Below are 7,093 nucleotides of genomic sequence, written 5' to 3'. Positions count from 1 at the left end.
TGATAAAGACGTCAAATGTGAAGTCTGTTTGCCTGTAAGTGATGTTGTTAAAACAATGATGACGGATAGCTACGGTGGCTCGGAAAGGTCATAACATACGCAAACGACACGAGACAATATACAAAACCCAAAACCAGTGAAGTTGGCACACTAAATCATAAATAAAAACAGAATACAAGGATTTGCAAATCCTTTTCAACTTATATTCAATTGAATAAACTGCAAAGACAAAATATTTAATGTTCCAATATTTTTTGGGCAAATGTTAGCTCATTTGGAATTTAATGCCTGCAACGCGTTTCAGAAAAGCTTGCACAAGCGGCAAAAAAGACTGAGCAAGTTGAGGAATGCTCATCAAACACTTATTTGGAACGTCCCACAGGTGAACAGGTTAATTGGGAACCGGTGGGTGAAGTGAATTATATTTATATAGCGCTTTTCTCTAGTGACTCAAAGCGCTTTACATAGTGAAACCCAATATCTAAGTTACATTTAAACCAGTGTGGGTGGCACTGGGAGCAGGTGGGTAAAGTGTCTTGCCCAAGGACACAACGGCAGTGACTAGGATGGCGGAAGCGGGAATCGAACCTGCAACCCTCAAGTTGCATGCACAGCCACTCTACCAACCGAGCTATACCGCCCCACAAGGGTGCCATGATTGGGTATAAAAGCAGCTTCCATGAAATGCTCAGTCGGGGCGAGGGTCACCACTTTGTCAACAAATACGTGAGCAAATTGTCCAACAGTTTAAGAAAAACATTTCTCAACGAACTATTGCAAGGAATTTAGGGATTTAACCATCTACGGTCAGTAATACCATCACATGGTTCAGAGAATCTGGAGAAATCACTGCACGTAAGCGATATTACGGACCGTCGATCCCTCAGGCGGTACTGCATTAAAAAGCAATATCGGTGTGTAAAGGGTATCACCACATGGGCTCAGGAACACTTCAGAAAACTACTGTCAGTAACTACAGTTTGTCGCTACATGAGTAAGTGCAAGTTAAAGCTCTACTGTGCTAAGCGAAATCCATTCATCAACAACATCCAGAAATGCTACATGCATTGCTTGGCCCGAGCCCACCTAAGATGGACTGATGCAAAGTGGAAAAGTGTTCTGTGGTCGGGACGGGGAAGACCCAGGGCACTTTGGGAAGACTATGTCTCCCGGCTGGCCCCCGGGAGGAGCTGGACGCTATGGAGAGGGAAGTCTGGGATGAACGGGACTCTCGCTGCTGTGTTGGATCCGCTTTGGACTGGACTCTCGCGACTGTGTTGGATCCATTATGGATTGAACTTTCACACTATCATGTTAGACCCGCTCAACATCCATTGCTTTCCTCCTCTCCAAGGTTCTCATAGTCATCATTGTCACCGACGTCCCACTGGGTGTGAGTTTTCCTTGCCCTTATGTGGGCCTACCGAGGATGTCGTAGTGGTTTGTGCAGCCCTTTGAGACACTAGTGATTTAGGGCTATATAAGTAAACATTGATTGATTGATTGATTCCCTGCTTAGGCTGCTGCCCCCGCGACCCGACCTCAGATAAGTGGAAGAAGATGGATGGATGGATATTTGGTTGTATTTAATTTCTCAGGTAAACCTACTGCCCATTCAACCTGAAGAGAAGACTGCTGCATTTCTTTTTTGAAATGAATATCGTATTATTTTATGTTAGGCGACGACAGCAAAAGTAGCAGGTAAATCTAAATGTTAAAATGTTGGTTACTGTACTTGCATTGAACATTTCTTCAAGATTGAAAATGTGAGCAACCTAAAGTGTTGGCTGCACTTTATTCAAATAAAATGTCAATGCATTGGCTATTAATCAGAGATGTCCGATAGAGGCTTTTATTGCCGATATCTCGATATTGTCCAACTCTTGGTTACCGATTCCGATATGAACCAATACCGATAAATGCAGTCGGGGAATTAACACATTGTCATGCCTAATTTTGTTGTGATGCATTAAATAACGTAACAAGGTTTTCCAAAATGAATTAACTCAAGTCATGGAAAAAAATGTCACCTTATTATTGAAGTCACAAAGCGCATTATTTTTTTTTTTTTTAACATGCCTCAAAACAGCAGCTTGGAATTTTGGACAGGCTCTCCCTGAGATAATCCTGATACCCACTACAGCTGTGGGAAGTACTATTCTTTGACTTTCAAAAAGTGCATTGTTTTTTTTTTAGTTTTCTTAAACATGCCTCAAAATAACAGCTTCAAAAACAATGAAGGCACACAGCTTCAGTCCAGAGTATTCTAGAGTAATAAAGTAAACAATAACATAGTCCTCCTTTAGTGCAAGAATCAGCACCTCCAAGTCCGAGTCCATGGTTCTCGCCCGGAAAAGGGTGGAGTGCCATCTCCGGGTTGGGGAGGAGACCCTGCCCCAAGTGGAGGAGTTCAAGTACCTAGGAGTCTTGTTCACGAGTGGGGGAAGAGTGGATCGTGGGATCGACAGGCGGATCGGTGCGGCGTCTTCAGTAATGCGGACGTTGTACCGATCCGTTGTGGTGAAGAAGGAGCTGAGCCGGAAGGCAAAGCTCTCAATTTACCGGTCGATCTACGTTCCCATCCTCACCTATGGTCATGAGCTTTGGGTCATGACCGAAAGGATAAGATCACGGGTACAACCGGCCCAAATGAGTTTGGGTCTCTCCCTTAGAGATAGGGTGAGAAGCTCTGTCATCCGGGAGGAACTCAAAGTAAAGCCGCTGCTCCTTCACATCGAGAGGAGCCAGATGAGGTGGTTCGGGCATCTGGTCAGGATGCCACCCGAACGCCTCCCTAGGGATGTGTTTAGGGCACGTCCAACCGGTAGGAGGCCACGGGGAAGACCCAGGACACGTTGGGAAGACTATGTCTCCCGGCTGGCCTGGGAACGCCTCGGGATCCCCCGGGAAGAGCTAGACGAAGTGGCTGGGGAGAGGGAAGTCTGGGTTTACCTGCTTAGGCTGTTGCCCCCGCGACCCGACCTCGGGTAAGCGGAAGATGATGGATGGATGGATGGATGGATATAAACTGGGCTAAATCTGAACAGCTGATATGTTGGGGCATAGACAGCTAGACAGGACAAAATAAAAATACTAGGGGTGGGCAAATTAATGCGTTAATTACGAGTTAACTCATCAATCTATTAACGGCGACAATTATTTTATCGCACATTTGCTTATGTTGTTTACATGCTTTTATTTTGTTAACGCCTTTTCTTTACAAGATGGCGTCGCCCGGCGTCGAGGGGCTCTTGGTAAAGATGGAACATTTGGCAAAAATACCGGACAATTCTGCAAATTTCACGGCTGGCTTAAAGCGTGGTCACTCCGGGATCACTTACGACCGCCAGACAATTCTGAATGTGGATAGATCGGGCCGTTTTGGACTGAATGATGCGGGCTTGCTAGAGCGGCTAGCTAGCATGGGAATACTTTGCCGGCTACATCTGTGAAGCAGCGGAGTATATGTGTTGTCTGTCTATTTATGAATAATGCAGACCAGGAGTGTTGGCTGAGTTCTTAACGTTTACTTTCAGAGCGTGCATATCACAACATACAAGATGCCGTCATGGCGACACAACCTATACATGCTCCTCACTCCTGTTGCATGCTGGGTAGGGTAGTTCTTTTATTCCCTGGCTCATAACATCACAATATAGTACCATGTACATGCGTTCAGTTTATCAAAGCACCAAGCAAACAATCGGAATATTCCCATCATATCAATTCCTAGATATGGTCATAATTATTTTAAGTGCACTACGCAGAATAAACACAACATTATTAATATTGCTACTACGGATAATTTGATCAAAAATTCCCTAAAATAGCCCACTACCTATAATATAGGTTTTTTAAACATAAGACCCTGATAAAAAAAAAATGTTTCTGCTGTTACCTCAGAAATTGCCTGTTCAGATGTTATGATTGTGGCTCAGAGATTTGTATGTAGATTATATTTATTTTCCATAACAAACAGGGTTGAGTTGATTTTCATAAAATATGCTATTTAACTGCTACTGTTTAACAAGGACTGATTTAAATTGTGTTTGCACAACAAATGTTTCGGCGCTTTTGTTCCTGTGGGAGAATATTCCAATAAAGGTGCACTACACACTACTTTTGAAGTCATTATTGGGCTTTGCGTATACAATGCAGTTAATCGCGATTAATCTGAGAAATAGTGCGATTAACTTCGATTAAAATTTTTAATCGTTGCCTAGCCCTAAAAAATACTTTTTTTTTTTTAAACCGATACAGATAATATTACATTTTAATGCATTTATCGGCCGATAATATCGGCAGTCCGATGCTATCAGACATCTCTACTATTAATACTTGTTTACTTGCTGGTACTCCGGCTTCCTCCCACCTCCAAAGACATGCACCTGGGGATAGGTTGATTGGCAACACTAAATTGGCCCTAGTGTGTGAATGTTGTCTGTCTATCTGTGTTGGCCCTGCGATGAGGTGGCGACTTGTCCAGGGTGTACCCCGCCTTCCGCCCGATTGTAGCTGAGATAGGCGACAGCGGCCCCCGCGACCCCAAAGGGGAATAAGCGGTGGAAAAATGGATGGATACTTGCTGGTTGGCATCCATAATTCATTTATACACAATTCCCTTACAAGGAACAACAGGAATAAAGGAACTTTCATCTGCAGTGTCCAGTCACACCTTTTTACTAAAATATAATTTTGCCAAAACTTACTGAGTCGATTTCAACTCACTGAATCATTTTGGATCGGATCGTTCTAAAAAAAAACCTCTAATATCGTCCCTGAATAGTCTCGAATTGTGAATCCAATAGTTCAAAGGAATAGTCCCACTCCCTAGTGATAACTTACAATGAGTCTCTCTGAATTTTGCCACACTCTACTTTGTAAAATTGTTTTAATTCAGCAACACCCAAGGGTTTTTGAGCACGGACCACCTTTTGAAGGGCAAGCCACAGATTCTCCCTAAGATTCAGGTCAGGACTTTGACCAGGCAATTCCAAAGTCTTCTTTTTGTTTAACTTCAGCCATTCAGAGGTGGACTTGCTGGTGTGTTTTGATTGTTGTGACGTGACGAACAGACTGCCGGACATTCTCCTTTCAGGATTTTCTAGATAGAGAGCGGAATTCATGGGTGCATCGATCAGGGCAAAAACACAATCGACATATTTGACTGCAGGTATGAGGTTCTTTTTCTATAATTCAGGCCAGATATAACGGGAGACACACCTTCCAGACCACAGAGGGGTTTCCCACAAATCTTGGGGATTTTCATAATGTTTTCTGGCAAGATTGAGATGTTCCTTGGGGTCAGCAGTGGTTTTTGTATCGGAACTCTGCCATGCAGGTTGTTTTTGCCCAATCTCTTTCTTATGGCGGAACCAAGAACACGGACTTTAAATAAGGCAATGGAGGCCTTCAGTTCTGTGGATGTTGTCCTGGTTTCTTTTGGGTCTTTACTGTGCTCTTACGGTAATTTTCTGGGACGGTTTACTGCAATCCCACGTTTCCTCTATTTGAGGATAATGACTCTTGCTGTGGTGAAGTCCCGAAGTTTTAGAATTGGTTTTATTACCTCTACCCAGATGATTTATCTCAATTGCATTCTACGTCATTCGTTCCTGAATTCTTTTCGATCTCAGCATGTCTCGCTTCTTGTCTACTTCACTTTGTCCTATTAAGTGATTTCTGGGTAGAGAACAGGCGTGGCAAGAGAAACTGAACTCAGGTGTGAGAAAACCACAGTTATGTCAGAGTTATTTGTTGATGAACCCCAAGATGCAGAGACGGAGGCAGGCATGGAATATGAAAACATGATTTACTTAAAACTAAACAAGAACAAACAAAAAGCACGCATGTGGGCAGAATAACAAACTAAGGGAGCTAGCACTGGAAGCTAGAAAACAAAAAGGAACTTTAGCATGGAAGCTAGTGGATAGCAAACAGAAAAACTGGAAATAACTAATGCTAACAGAAACAGCTTACTGCTACGAAGACCAGGACAAAATGTAGCATGACAGGTAGTAGCTGTAACAAAACGAGACGACAGGTAGCACGACAAGAGCGATATGTGGCAACGACAATACAGCGATCCAGCCACTGACACAAGACAAAGCAGGTATAAAGAGGAGCAGGCTGATTGGCAACAGGTGTGGCCCGGAGCCAATCAGCCGCAGCTGAGGAGGAACTCAGCACTCAGGGAACAAGGCAGGAAGCTGACAAAATAAGAGCACTAGACAGGAACTAAAGACGGGAGATACTAAACACAGAGGAAATAGACAAATGCAGAGGAAAAAACTAAAACATAGACAAACTGTCAGGGGAAAGCCTGACAAGTAAGGGGCAAACATTTTTTCTCACAAGGCCATTGAGGTTTGAATTTGGTTTCTTCCTTAACAACAGAAACCTTCATCTAAAAACAACATTTGTGTTCGTTTACTAGACTTTGACTAAAATTCCAGTTGGTTTGACTATCTGAAACATTTCAAGTGTGACCAATATGCAATAAAAAAACAAGAAATCAGGAAGGTGGGAAACACTTTTTCACACCATGGAATAACTTCTCACCTCAATATTTACATGTGTGTGTAAGAAACCTCGGCTTATTTCAATGAGGTCCTGGGTTTGGAAGGATGTCGTCATATATCACCACAAACTAGTGGGTATTCTCCCGTGTGTGTCCTAATGCATTTGCTTTAAAGGAAACATTATCACAATTTCAAAAGGGTTAAAAACAATAAAAAACAGTTCCCAGTGGCTTGTTTTATTTTCCGAAGTTTTTTCAAAATGTTACACCTCCCGGATTATCCCTAAAAAAAGCTTTAAAGTGCCTTATTTTCGCTATCTACGAAACCACTATCCATTTCCCTGTGACGTCATACAGGGCTGCCAATACAAACAACATGGCAGTTACCACAGCAAGATATAGCGACATTAGCTCGGATTCAGATTCGGATTTCAGCGGCTTAAGCGATTCAACAGATTACGCATGTATTGAAACGGATGGTCGGAGTATGGAGGCAGATAGCGAAAACGAAATTGAAGAAGAAATTGAAGCTATTGAGCGAATAGCTATTGAAGCTATTCGGCCATAGCGCGG

This window comes from Nerophis ophidion, linkage group LG01 (assembly GCF_033978795.1).
Source record: "Nerophis ophidion isolate RoL-2023_Sa linkage group LG01, RoL_Noph_v1.0, whole genome shotgun sequence".
Classification (NCBI taxonomy): Eukaryota; Metazoa; Chordata; class Actinopteri; order Syngnathiformes; family Syngnathidae; genus Nerophis; species Nerophis ophidion.
The sequence above is the reverse complement of the archived record's forward strand: the minus strand, read 5'-3'. Positions refer to the sequence as shown.